The 15,911-nt window shown below is 26.5% G+C and overlaps 1 long non-coding RNA gene across 1 annotated transcript in view; it reads right to left on the bottom strand.

Moving 5' to 3' along the window:
* Nucleotides 1-8: 8 nt before the first annotated feature.
* The window catches only part of LOC129619215 (uncharacterized), an 81,467-nt gene continuing 65,564 nt past the window's right edge, over nt 9-15,911 (bottom strand). Inside the window, exon 3 of the long non-coding RNA XR_008697850.1 lies at nt 9-478. This is a non-coding gene — a long non-coding RNA (uncharacterized LOC129619215). The remainder of the gene's footprint in view (nt 479-15,911) is intronic.

Raw genomic sequence — 15,911 nt, 5'->3', positions numbered from 1 at the left:
TCGTTTTTATTTTTGTTAACTTTAAAATCAATTTTGCTTCACGTTTTATACAATATGGTTTTTCTCTCTTTCTCAAAGTCTTTTTAAAAATTTTCTAGAACGGTATATAATTGCCATTGGAAGAATTTTCATATTTTGCTGTTCATGTAATCCTTGAGTTTTGGATTTTTGTTTTAATTTTGCTTCGTTTTTTTTTGTTTTCTTGCTTGTTTTGGTTTTGTTTCGCTAAATATGTAAATTATTTCTTTTGTTGCTTAAATTGAAGCTTGTAAAAATGAGGTGAAATTGGTGTAATTTATATGCGAGCAGGGATGTGCTTATACTTTTATATCATAACTTTAAAGTAACAAGAAAACACAAGAAAAAAAATAAAGAAAAAAAATCGTTACAGCGACTAGTTAAAATTTAATTATGCGCAATTTTGTTTTTTTTTTGTTTGTTTGTAATTTTAATACAAGATTGTAGAGATGCGTGTGCACTGTAAATAGAAAAGAAAATTTGAATTAATTTTTTCAATTAAATGAAAATTAATGAAATAAAATTATGAATTTAATAAATATTTTAAGTTTAAAACGATTAACAAAAATTTACATATATTGCATATATTTAGGCGTTGATTTTTTTTTTTTTAATTTTATACTTTTAAGAAGTCTAGGTATTGGATTCAGGATTTTAGATAAGAAAAATTCACTAATTTAGAAATAAAAATTCGGAGTAAATTCTACAGATGTAGGGCAATAAAGGTCAACTGACACGACTGTAATAGTAGCAGTTCTTTCTTAACAAAATATGATAGAAAAAAACTATTTCAAATTATTGGCGTCAATGCTACGTTCCACTGTCAGTCAACTAATTTAACCCTCAACGTTTAAGTACCCCCCAGCCTATATAAAAGAGTATTTTATTACAAGAGTAATTACGCAAATTTTGTCTTAAAGATGGCGATACTTACTCTACATGAGAAACGGACAGGTATAAAGAGCATGTTCTAAATTCTCCACCTCTGTAATATCCTGACACCCGGCGGACATCCGCTATATTGCCTTCAAGTCCGTTGTCTATTTTGCTCAAGAAATAATACCCCGTCAGTACCCCAACAAGTATGCTGAGATCAACCCTGCTGTATACCAAAACTGCTCTGGCCACCTTGCACGTGTGAGGGCCCGGGCCTCCTTTTAGACTCTTTATTTATTATCAATGAATTCCTTCAGCGGCAAACGGACTGATCGACTAGGTAACTTTTACTTTAACTTTTAGGTTAAAATTTTCGCATATTCTTTTTGCTGTCCCCTCATCTCTTTTATCACATCGAATATGATACAAAAAAAAAAATGTTTTTTATTCAAAAATTCATTAAAAATTTAAAACAAATTCATTTATTCTTCAATCCATTTCATTTTACTCCTTTAATGCTTTCACTGTTTCAAACAATTTAGTTGACATTATCATACAGATGTCTCTATACGTAGAGGTAGATCCATAGTTTCTCAATTTAAATGTCAAATAATAATTGGAAAAATAAATTTTTTTTTTATTTATTATTAATGATGAGAAAAAAATGCATTTAATGAGATTTACAGCAAAAAACAAAGAAACAAATCCCAGCAAAAACATGAAAAATCAAAAGAGGGCAAAAAGTATTGCCATATCTGCCTTAGCCATTCAATGGCAGGCATGCCTGTAATACTTTTTTTTGATAAATCCTTTAACATTCACATTCATTTTTAAAAAATAAGTAAATTTTGTATTTATAATAAATTTTTTTTCTTTGATTTCTTTATTTTTTCCCCCCATTCTCTCATTTCTTTTATTATTATTACGTCGTTTTTAAAATGTTTTATGCACTTCGGCCTTTCAAAAAAAAATTTTCTTTACATTCATATACATATACGTAGTATGTAGGCACAATATATAAAATTCTCAAATGAAAAATAGAAGAATAAGCAAAAAAAAAAAATTATTATGAAAAGTAGGTCAATGCAGCAGTTTATTGCACTAAAATTCATTACTGACGTTATAACATTTAAACATCGTATAAAAAGTGTAAACACAAATACTCTCATACACACACACACTAACTATTACATACTGTAGGCTTTATATACAATCATACTTCACATACATAAATACAAAATGAAAATTGTGCCTATGTTTGTGATTTTTTTTTGTTTTTACATAATACAAGTATTAGAATAAATTAAGAAAGAAAAAAGGAAGGACACAACTCTAAAAATAAAGAAAATCTGTTTTTTTCAGCACAAAAACCTTTTCTTTATGAAAACATATGTACACTCATTTGTATATTTAAAAATAAAATGCCCTCATATAAAATTTTTAGATATATAGACAAACATACACTCAAACACTGCTAAAAATGACAATTAATTAGAATTTTTAAGTATTGTTTTTTTCTGTGTAATTTTCTAAATAATTTTAAATGTTTAATTTTTTTCAAACAAAAAAATATAGACCAGGGTCCCTATTACACTAACTATCCTTCTTTTACTTTATACAAATCCGATTAAATTAATGAAATGCGGCAATACTTATTTTTACTTAATTTAAAGTTTAAACTTACAAGGTCCAAATATTTCGCATAATTCCAAACTTTAATGAAGTAGGATCAAAACTTAACCATTTATGATTGAAGAATTGTTGTGATATCCTAGTATTCCGTAGGATGGCGTTGATGACATATAGTACTAGGAACACGGCTATCGGAAGGAACTTGGATTAATGCTTAAGACGTTGAGAGAAAACGCCAGTGGCAAAAAAAGAACATTTAGCGAAGTTAATTGTATCCGTTGGGCAAGTGAGCTGAATGACCTACTAGATCTACCCTAAGGGGGAAAGTTAAAAAGAAAGTCGCAAAAGGTCGTAAAGAAAGAAAATCTGAAGTCGCCATTTACAACTTTATTCTATACAGCGATATAAAAAGAAATTATTCGCCCTTTTGTTTTAAATTTTTTTTTTAAACTTTTAAACACTTCATTTCAAATCCTTGAACATTTTTTAAAATAAATATATAAATAATACCTGCACTCTTTTTATACCAACGAACATCTTTTATATTTACACGTAATATTTATGTGTTTATTATGAAATATAGTTCATATACGCTTGCACGTGCATATTTAAAAATATTGCTAGAGAAAAAAAATGTATTCACCTCGTCCCAGTGAAATATTGCAAATTTTTTTTTCTCATTTTTAAGAGGATTATTTGTATTTTTCTTTTTTTCGTTTATTGTAGGCATAAAGTGCATAAAAAATTTTTTAATAACATTGACTAAGAAAAAAGAAGAAAAATAAGCTTAAAACCAAATTTCGAATTAGGAATTTTAAATAAATCAAGCATTATAATTTGAAAATTGCTCAGGAATGTTTTAAATTTCTTATATTCTAGATTCTGGAAGATAAAGAGGCATAGAGCATTCAATCGACCCTATTAAATGCGGTGATAATCGATTTGAGCTCATATGAGGAGTATGTGAGAATGGAACTATGAGAGTCTAAAATAAATAATCTATTGACAGCCTCATATTTCTCATGATTAGTTTTATTCGAGCTACAGAACGATACTTAAAATTAGAGCTAACAATGATTCTATTAAAAATAATGGCAAAGTTTATGTCAGCTTTCAAAAGATGAAAGATAAACATCACATCTACGATATCACGTCTATAACGTCAATATGTTAATTAGTTTTAGGCTATTTCCATATGATGAGAGAGTAATAGGTTCTTCCCACGGAAAGTGTTGAAGCGTAAATCTTAAAATTTTTTGTTTTGAATCGACTCAATCCTATTAATATGAATGTTGTAATGAGGTGACCAAATTTGTGAACAGTATTCCACATGACCAAGAACAGTAGATAAATATGGGGATCTTAAAATGTAAGGATAATTAATCTCATTAGAATGGCGTTTGATGAAACCCAACATCAAACTTGCTTTGCTATGAACAACTTATTATCGAAGCAAATACCTTGTGAGTCCCTAAGCGAATCAACTCTTGTAAGATTTTGTTGACAATCTGACAAAACCGATTGTCTTAGTCTGGAATAATACATTAGTGCACACTTATTTATATTAATTTCTAGCATAAATTAATTGCTTCATTGCAATTCGAAATAGACACAGCATCATTAACAGCAATGATAAATAGCGGTGGCCCCAAATGCCTATGTCTTATTGAGCTTTATTTCTTTAAGTGTTTTGAATATTAGTCTACAAACACTTCCCTCGTTCTTTAGTTCTAGAAAATTTACAGATATTTTAAATTAATCGAAGAAAATATCCACAAAATGAGGCAATAAAAAACACTTATATTCAATATTCAAATCAAAAAAACAATAACAAATGAAAATTCAATAAAATTCAAAGAACTTAAATATTCGGTCGTCCACTGAACTTATGCGCGTCTTTGTCCTAGAATTATTTCAAGTTAAGAACATTTACACTAAAAATAATTTTATAATTTTTATTTTTGATTGACTTAGTCTTTATCTATAAGTACATTCTCCCTCATAATACAAAATAAGTATACCAAATACTTTTTTATATCTCATTGAACCCATCTTTGAAATATACAAGATTATAAGTAAAAAAAAATTAAAATGAAAGCCTTCAAAAGCCTTCAGTCAAATAAAATGTGAAAAAAATGTAAATTTTTTTTTTGTATTTTTCAACAAGCACTACAATTTATCTACAATTTCTTTTATATCTAAATGCATCTACTACATTTTATTTATATAGCCTTGTAATTGAAACCCTTTACAAGTCACCAATACGAATACATTTCTTTATACACACAACTACAAAAACACCACTATCAACATAAAAATTTAAAATTAAAATATTTTTTACATCATACTTTTTTAGTTTTCCATTTTAAAATTCAATTTCTGTGTTTGTTACCTTGATTTCAAAAATGAATTAAAGAAAAAAAAAAAAGAAAAAAAGCATATATTTAGGCGAAACATTGAACTATTGCACTATTATTTTCTTTCCTTTTCTACTTTTCACATTGAATTGAAAAAATGAAAAAAGAATGGAAGATGGGGGGGAAGGAGAAAAAAACTGAAGAGAAAAATAATTAAATAGAAATATTTAGAAGGTTTTTTGTTTTTGTTTTTTGCTCTCACCTTCCTGTTTATGTGTATGTACATTGATTCCCTCGTGCAATGCTGTTCTTAATACGAATTACTATCGTATAATGATAGTACGGATGTGTTAAGCATATTTCAGTGTTTAAGTTGAATTTAAAAATTATGTGAGCCATCTCTCAATGAGATGGCAAAACAGTTCGTGATAAACTTGGTATGAATCCCGGGAAACAAAAGAGTTCCGAGGAAACGTAATGGATGAATTATCTTGCGTTTAAAGGACGCCGCCCTAAAAAAGTTTTATAATTCTACCTGAAAAAGAGAATCTGTATATGCCGTCAAATACTTCTGTTGCTATACAGCGTAGCAGTAAAGTAAAAAAATTTCAGGGAAAATGTAAAAACATGTGACAAGAATAGAATAAATTAGAATAAATGCTAGACTAACGTCACACAAGAGATGTAATAGGGGTTTGTGTCGGGGCTATAACAAGGGTTTTGAGAATGAGGAAACGGTTACCCATCACCCAAGTTCATGTGCAGTGCTGGAGAAATTTTGAGGTAGATATTCGAAGTCCGTAACCAACAGTTTACATACTTCGTTAATGCAATAGCTAGGGAGTAAAGGATAAGATGCGATCTTACTTGTTGTAAATTTTACTGGCCTCAGTTTAGACGACCTTGGGAAGCAACGTCAACGTAATCTAACCTAAGTTTCGGAGCTTAAGCTATATGTAGCTTATTTTATTATGTTTTAGTCATACGACAGTATTTTCCAAAGATATATCACAAATTCACCACTATGTACTTAACGTTAGATATATGAGTATTCTAAATACTATTAATATTCAAATTTCTGAAACGGAAAGGATGTAGAAATAGAACAGCACTGAATATAAATGCTTTAACATTCATTTATATTCAATTATTTAAATGTTTTTCATGTAGAAAACGAAAATACAAACACAAAAATATTATGAAATCGAATGAATTTTCCTTTTTCCTTCCTTTTTCGTTCATATTTACTCATTTGCATTCCATTCCGTTGCACTAAAAATATTAGAAAATTTTGTATAATTTTTTTTTTTGTACTTAGACCCTCTTAAGGGAAAGAAGAAAATAGTGAATTGAATGCACGTACATTTAATATCTAGTTGCATGCAGGAAAAACGGTTGAGGATAGCGGTAAATCAAATATAATACGTTTTTTCTCTTTCGCTTTCCCTCCTTTTCTCTATATTTAAAATATTAAAAAGAACTCTTTTGGAATGGATGAATAAAATGAATTATTTAAGGTTGTAAACAAATGCATTAAAGAAAACCATAAGTAAAACGTTATTTTTTTTTTCCCTAAAAAACCTTCTGAGATTTTAAGGTGGTTTTTTGCTTTAAAGGTTATAGATTAGTTGAAAGAACTGCACGATATTTTCATGTCTTTACTTTTTTTAAAAATATGTAAATTTTAAAATTTATAAAATATGTGCATACTTGTATTTAGAATTGTTTAAGTATATCCAGGACGTATGCATGTATAACAAATTAGATATGTAAATGTAAATAGTAATTAAATGTTTCAATGGCATTTAAAAGAAAGGGGGGACGAGAAAAAGGAAGTACGGAATATAAAAAAACTTCCTTTCGACATTAATTTTCTTTTTAAAAATCAGAAAACGAAAAAAAAGGAAAAGTAATTGGTTTTTAAATGTTGGATAATAAATGCTAGAAAAGATAAGGAGTACAAAAAGGAAAATGAAAAATATAAAAAATTGCATATCTTCTGGCGAATAATTTTTTTTTCTTTTCTCACTCGCTGAGGGAGCATAAGGCAACTACATAACTGCACCATCTAATTTTATTGTGTCCCAGTAATTTTATTTTGGATCATGTTCTGCAGATCTTTTCTATTTTTCATAAATGATGCCGCCGTTCTGTCGGTCTGTCAATTTTGTGCTTTCCTTGAAAGTCCACTTCTAGAAACTTTCTTTAAATATTGTTTTCTGGCCGTATAATGGATTCGTTTTCATTTTCCCTTCCTTACTAGGAGTTATATAGGTTTCCTGCTAATCGCTAGAGCTCTGAGTTCCTGATTATTTTTGGTCGAAATACCATGCATATACGACTTGCATTTTTTTTATAAGAGTACTGACTTTTTCATTTTTTAACGAAGTGGTATCGTACGCAGACTGAGTCCCTCAAAAGTCATTCTGCCGAGTTTCATATGTATGTTGGGAATTTGCTCCTCTTATGACTTCGTTTGATATATTCGTCTTGACCTTAAATGGCCTAGTTTGTTTATGTGTACCATAAAGAGCAAATCGAGAGAGCACATTGGATTTGGATCTTTCTTGCCCTATGATTGGCAGTATTTCTTTACTGCGAGTAAAAGTTATATTTGCCTTCTCGTTCTCTGTATACCTCAGTGCCCAAATACTTATATCAATGTTAAATTACTGTGTATCTAATCTATTATCCCCCTGAGGATATTAATGTGTTGCTTTAATAGTATTGGTTACATAACATCCTGCAATACTTTGTTCTTTATTTGAATACATTGTAATCTACTACAAAATACTCCCATGTGCATAGATATATAATTTTAAAGGTGTTATTTTAACTATTACCACCCAATGGGGTTAAAATTTAACCTCATTAAATAATTTTTTTTTATTTTATAAGAGAGTAAAAATTGGACCAAATCACAGCATTAATTTTTATTCTCATTTTGAAATATTTTCTAAATCCAATGCATTTTTCTCTTTTTTTTTATAATTTAACTTACATTCTGATTCAACTATATACGTACATACATACGAGTATATTTAACACAATTTAACTTATATAATTTTTGAACATTACTTTTGCACTTGATCTAAATTTTATTCTTAAAGGAAATACTATGTACATATATGGAAACGTTTTTGAATGTCAGATACTCAAATGAATGTGTGTCATTGTATATGTGTACATTGTATAAGAACATTGTCAAAACCCAATGATTAAAAAAAATTAAGTACGAGTATATGTATAGAACAAGATGATAAAGATACTATAAAGAAACTTGCAGCATTCACCTTTTTATTAAAAACAAATTTGTGAGTAAATAAATTTCTGCTCATTAGATTAAGTTAGGTCACGTGACATAGTTCGAGTTCTTTATAAAACGTTTTAAATCACTGGAATTTACATTCTCCACGTCTGAAAATTGCATTAAAATGCGAATTAAGAAACTTCCGTTTTCCTCTGTCAAAGCCGTCCTCCTGGCGTGTTCGTCAATCAGACAGTGCCCAGTTATAACAACTATCACAGCTCCGATGTTATCACAAGGAGAGACATTAGATCCGCCGTGCGACGTAGATTCAGGTTATGTCGCATAAATGTCCTTTACTAATTTTAAAAACAAATTAGTTTTTCGAATTTTTTTTTGGATCAAACAAATTTCAAATTTCGAACACTAAAAAAAGTGGTTTGCCACCTTGTTTTAATATTTTTTGCGTTCCTGCTAAAATCCATTGAGCAATTGAGGATGAATTATTAAAATCATAATTAAAACAAAAGGCGATTTAAGAGGACATGAAATACATGTTGAATTTTAAATTGGTTTTCAAACTCTAATTTACATATATGTATGCTCTACAGACGACTATTTCAGTAAACAACGACGACTGAAATGAAAACGAAAACGAAAATTTTCTTCGGAGCATTATAATTGTTTCAACGCGAACATACATACACAAGAAAGATGTGAGATGAACTGCCCCAATTCCATGAATTCACAAAAGACATAAACGAAGAAATCAGTTAAAGAGAAAGTAATACAGACTCAATGCAAAGAAAAAGCGTCAAAGTAGTAAAGTACAATTGCAACTGAAATAAGAAGAAACCATCATACGAGAAAAAATAAGAAAAAAATTTATTAGTGAGTGAATTTGTATTTGGGTAAACATTTAAGTAGAGAAGCATCGCATCGATAACATCTCGTCGATTGTATGTAGTAAAAAAAAAAAACAAAGTGTAAATATAAAGTTGCAGATGAGAAAAGAGAAATGAGAGGGAAAATTTCATGTAGTGCAAGTGGCGCCTTCTTCATTATTTTTTTTAATCTTCTTTAATATTTGCTTTTTAGTTTATTTCGGAAAGATTTTAAAGCTCATACACATACACATTTAAACTCTATTTAGGTGAGTATTAGTGAAGGTTTACTTTTCTAAAATTTGTATAGAGTCTAATGCATCCAGAGATACACATTTTTTTTTGTAGCAATCAATATTAATTTTATCTTTGTTTTTGTATTTTACGAAAAAAAAACAAAATTATAGTGTTTGCATCTTCTGAAGAAGAAACGAATTTCTTTTTTTTTTGGAGGGAAACTAGGCGCCATAACTACTTGGAACAGTTTGTTATTGAATATGAATACTATGCATTTATACGTGTGCAATTATGTCAATGCGTTAGAAAAAATTGTATAAATTTAGTTGGAAATAAATAATTAATTCACAATGTACTTGTATGAACAAAAAGGTTTCAGATTTATCGACCTATAAGTAACTGTTTCTGACATCTAGGGTAAAAATAGTAAAGTAATAAAAATTTTCTGTATTTAAGTAATTTAAATATATCAAATAGAGTGAAAAATACGATTTAAACCCCTAAAATTTATAAATAATTTTTAAAAATTTTAACAAGAAATTTCGACTTTTTGGAACAATGGCTAGTGATGGTTATATACTACAAAAGTTTAATGGATTGAGTATGTTCCAATGAATCAATATTGTTCTTGAATTACTCACTAGCTGCACAATGATACAGTTTTGTTATTCATCTACAGAAGAAAGGCAAAGAGCCCATTTACCACACTATCGGATTTTACGATTCGCATCCTTAATTCATTTCTAAAGCCTCAACTTGCCGAAATACCCGCAATAGAGAAATGCTGCAACGATAACCTCCATTGATTAAAAACGCTTAATTATTTGTTGAAGAAGACTAGTCTGCGACTGTTATTTTAAGCTGTGTAAGAAGATAGTTTCGAGGTTATTAACAATACAATGTGCATTTGTTTATTTTTATTATTTATTTTCTTATGAGAATAAATAATGCAAATTCCTTAATACAACGCCAGAACAAATGGATGACTTAACCAGAATCAAGGCAGAAAAATTAAAAAATTTTAATCTCCTCGAACTGGACTCGAACCAGTGACCTACTGTTTTCTAGGCGGACGCTCTGCATACTAACCTACATAGGCATGAAGAGATTACCGCCCCTGCCTCCGCCTACAGTGTTAATATTTTTGTTTATGTAAAAGAGTACTACTATTCTCTCGACCACCCCACCCCTATCTTTCCTATCTTTGTTTCTCATTCTCTTTTTTTACTTACTGCCTGTTTTTTTATTTTTAATTACATAACATGCAACTTGTTTTGTTTTTGAACAATTTTAGTAATTCATTTTTTTGTTACTATTATAACACTTCCTTTTATCCTGCTTTTTCCCGTTACTATTGTTATTTGTACAATACACTGAGAAAAAAAATTAATAAAAAAAAAAGCTTTTACCTAAATTTCTTGTATTTTTCTGTTTTATTTTTCTCTCTCACTCTCTCTGTCTTTCTCTGACTGTGCCTCTCTTGCTTTTTGAATGTAAGCTTATTTAAACATTTTATAAAATTGCAATTGTATTGGTATACACTAGAATTTCATATTGCATTTTTCAAATGTCCTTATTTTATAATTGTATTTGTAAAAGTAGGTGCAATTTAATAACGTCAATGAACGTTTTTTTTGTTTTGTTTTTCTTCATTGTTGTATTTTGTTTCCTTTGTTTTTAAAAATATCCTAGTTTCAAAACTACTTCTGTTTTAAAAAATTTTTTTTGCTTTTATTTTTGCTTTTGAGGATTTCATGTAATTTGGTCTCTATATATTTGTGTATAAAAGTTATGAATTATTATTTTGTTTTTTGGTTTGTTCGTGGATTGTTTTCATGTGCACTTAAGTGTTATACATACATACAAACATACCCATATGTATTTACATTAAAAGCCTTTGTACTACTTTTTGTTTTTACATTTATATAGAGAAAATAGGAAAGTTGTAAGCAAATAATCATAGTAATGTTAACTGTTACGAGGTTTTTATATTAAAATTATCTTTATTCCACAATATCCGCAATTTTTTTTTGTGTTTTTTGCTTTTATTTTTGTACTTTTTGTGTATGAAGAGAAGATGGCATTGTAAATATGTAAATTTTGTTTTTGTATCTCTTTTTTCCTTTTATTATTTTATATACGGTCATAATGAAATATATTGAGATATATATAGTTAGTATATGTGTATATATGTGTGTGTATTTTAATATTGTATATAATTGGGTGAAGTTGAAATAGAAAAATATTTGGAAATTGACCTGTGACCCCGGCCTAGAATTCAAAAATTTTTGTTCTATTTTTTGGTTTTATTTTTGTATTTTTAACATTTCTCTATGTATATCTACGATATATAAGAGTTTTAAGTAATATATAATTGTTAAGGAATGTTTTTCGAACAATATAATGATAAACTATTTAATTGATTTTTTTTTTGTTAAGGTATACGATCATATCGCATTTAAAGAAAATTCCAAATAAATTTTCATAATTTAATAAAGTCAAATTGCTTATGAATAAATTTATATTTAATTTGTAGACTTATTCTGGCATTTTTATTAAATTAAAATGGGTTTTACTATATAATTTAATGAAAATATAATAAAAAACAGAAACTTAGTACAAGCTTTAAAAATTTTTGAATTATTTAATTAGATATGCTATTTTTATATATGTAAACACTAGGTCCCCACTTGTTGTTGAAATTAAAATTGCTAAATTCAAAGAATTTCAAAATATTATTAATAGAAATTCAATTGGGAATTTGTTATATAATAAAATAAAAATTTCCTTCTAGAAGTTCATAAGATCGTGTACTTTGAATAACATTTGACTAAATGGAATAATTTCAATAGCAATTCGGAATCCAAGGATATAAGATATTGAAGCATGCACGGGGTGTCCATTGCTCTTCTGAATATATCATTATATAGACTCACAAGAGTAAAGCTTTTGCATCGAAATAGTGTTCACATTTCAAAAGTGTTCCGATTTACAGGGACTTTTATTTTCTGAAATTTTAGGAATATAACTCAATTTCTGTATGAGGTAGGCACGCTTTTAAAGATGATTTTAAAAGCTCTGAATGACGACACTTTCATCATCAAATCTACATTAATTATAATTGTCTTGAGTTCCGATATCCCCATGACGTATCAACTAAGCTTCTTAAATATAATGTATATAGAAAAGTCGAGGAACCCAATAAGTCAATCCGGCAATTTTCTTTAATAAACGGCCTATAAATTTTAGTTTTGATTTCAATAATTGTTTAATAGACAAAATTTATTCAGCAGGTCGGTCCATCAATAGAAATTAATTTAAATGTTATATAAAATTAATAAGAATTGTGGAAAATATATGTAAATATAGAATTAAATAGGCATATAATTGTTATACATGCGTATAACATTTAATTCATAATTGTTATACATATGTATTTTTATGTATTAACAATATATACTATAATAGTTTTACGTAACAGTTTTGTATTAATTGTTATACATATGTATAACAGTTAATACATAATTGTTATACATATGTACATATAACAATTGAATTTTTTTGATTTAATTTAGGAATTATAATTACACTCAACTACACATATCTAGAAGTGTAACAGTGCTCAGTTGTCTTAATAATCTCTTTCATATAACAGTTAACACTTTTTTTATGAAAAAATTATTTTCAATGTCTTTTATGTACTAACATAAATACATATATACACATATAAAAATTTCAAGCAAAGTTTTATAATTAGGGGCAACACAATTTATATTATTAAAATTAGTTAAATTTGTATAATAGTATTATAAATTCATATGTTTATGTGAATATATATGTGTATAACACCATAGCTCTGCAACTAGATAGATATCTATACTCTTGACCTGACACAAACTGATGTCACAAAACAATTAATTTATTATATGAAATTTTATTTTTTTCTTATTTTCTCTTTTTGTTTCCATTTTTATAATGCATTGCCATTGTGTATGTGAGTTTGTAATGTGCATAACTATATGTATAAAAAATAAAAATAAGCATTAAAATATTAGTATATATACATATGTATATATACAATAATAATAAGGATATTTTAACCCGAAACGAATGCGTCTGCACACCAAAAATAAAAATAGAAAAACAAAAAAGAAAGGGTAAAAATTCTGTCAAGGTTAAATCAATTTCTTTTTTTTTTCTGGTTTCCTCACAATTTTTTCGTTCTTTTTTTTTGGAATTTTGAAATTAATTCTATTTTTTCTAAAACAAAATTATCTTAATTTTATTTTTAATATGAAATTCAAAATATGAGGTTTTTGTGAAAAAAATATGAGTGAGAGAGAGAAATCAGATATTTTTTAACATAATTTTTAATATTGCATATATTTAGGGGTATTGTAAAATTATTTGAATGACTTGCGGGTTTGTTTTACTATCAAATTTTAAAATGATCCATGAATTTACAATAGTTTTATACTGTATGATCAGCTTTCGATATTTGTATACGAAACTATTCACAATAAATTATACAATCCTGTACTGTACTACGGTAATAATATTACTACTATTTCCTATTCACAATATTATATATAGGGCGGTTCAGTAAAGAGTACAATATTATATATTATTGTTTAAGAGCATTAAAAATGGGCAAAATTTCTGTTTTGAATTAGTTGTCAAATCTCAATGATTACCGAAATACTGGGTTCTTAAAATAATTTTGACGAAATTTCTACTTGTATAAGCGTTTTTGCTTGTAACTTCTAACCCAAAAAGTATAAAAGATTTACATAAATATTTTTCGAAAAAAAACTATAGTGAATGGGTAGGGAATTGTCATATTATTTGATTTTATATTTTATGTATAGCCTAGAGTAGACACTTAAAGTAATTAATATATTTTAAACTTAAACTAATTGATTATTGTGAACTTAAAAAATAAATTTCAAATAAATAAAAATTTTTTTTTTATTTTTACCTTTTTTTATTTTGTTATATTGTTCGCAACGCTATAAATAATTACGGTATACTGCTTTTGTTTAATTTATAATAATTGAAGAATTAATTATTTATTAATATTATTAATAAGTAAATATTATTAATAAAGTGTTATACAAATTTATAATATCTAATATATTATAAGTTGAAAGATTTAAAAATAATTATTTTATATATATTATTTTGTGTAATATTAAATTTAATATTTTAGTTATATTGAGGAAGATTTTTTTATTATTTATTTATGTATACGTATGTATGTTGCCAGTATAACAATTATTCAATAAAGATTCACTTATTAGTATATTATACTTAATGACATTAAAACTAATATACTGATATTAAATACACAAAATTATTATTAAATTTAAATTATAAATGAAATTGAAATTGAATGTAGAGAATTCTTAGAGTTCTAATTCTGATTATAATGACATATAGTGTCAAATTACATTTAAATATACATTATGTATAAGATTATATAAATATATTAATTCAATACGTAGTTATATAAAGTGTTAATATACTAATACAATTAAATATTAATGGCGTCAAAAGGATTTAAATTTTACTGTTATTAAATTTTATATTTTGTTGTTTTCTGTATATGTATATATGTAAAATTAAGAAAAATAACAAAATATTCTTAAATGCAATTTGTTCTTTTTGTTTAATTTATTCACTAAATTTTCACAATTTTGTTTTTTTGTTGATATTTTAAGAAATCTTAATATAGAAAGCACAGATTTTTCAATTAAACATTGTGAATTTTAATAATTAAAATATAAAAATATTTTTTTGAATTTTTTTAAATTATTTTAAATTGTTTTGAATATTCAACCAAGGCAATGAATTTATGCAAGTATTTTGCTCTTCTCTTAATGCACTTATCCAATTATAGTGTAAAGAAATTAATCACTTTTATAAATTGTGTGCGTATGTTTAATGATTTTAAATTTAATTTGAAATTAAAATTCACAATTTTTCTTCTAAATCAAAATTTGTTTATACAAAATCGATTCTGAATCAAAATTTTCCTTACTTTCACTCTCGTTTATTTTAAATTTTTCTCAATTTTTTTTACAAATTTCTCTGTTCTTATTTTTTTTTCCAATTTTTCAAATTGTAGGCAAAAATTTTAAATTCAAATTTTATTTTTCTTATTTTTTTGTTTCTATATTTTATTTTTTATAAAATCACTTTTTTATTTATTTTTGCTGACGTTTCTATAACATATTTCTTTTTTTGACATTTCGATAGATGCAATTTTAATTCTCTCCTATATGCACATAACAATATCTTCTCTCTCTTTCACACGTATTATATGAAAATTTTTATATATATGTAAATGTTAAATAATGCACATGTATTTTATTTTTGTGCCCTTCACTCACTAATATATTGAAGTAAAAAAAAAAAAAAAAATTCACTTACAGTAAAAATTTTTTCATATTTTATAGAAAAAAATTTTAGGCGTTAGAATTTTTGCTCTTTTTGCATTTTAGAATAAAAAATTTAATTAAGCACTAATTTTTAAGAAATTTTGATTGTAAAAGGATGCAATTTTTAAAAAAATTTTTTCCATTTTTCCTTAATTTTAAAAATTTTCTTTTTAAATTCTTGTTCCAAAACAAATAAGAAAAAATTAATTTTATTTTTAAT

This window comes from Condylostylus longicornis, unplaced genomic scaffold (genome assembly GCF_029603195.1).
Source record: "Condylostylus longicornis isolate FDR11 unplaced genomic scaffold, ASM2960319v2 ptg000011l, whole genome shotgun sequence".
NCBI classification, from domain to species: Eukaryota; Metazoa; Arthropoda; class Insecta; order Diptera; family Dolichopodidae; genus Condylostylus; species Condylostylus longicornis.
The sequence above is the reverse complement of the archived record's forward strand: the minus strand, read 5'-3'. Positions and strand labels throughout refer to the sequence as shown.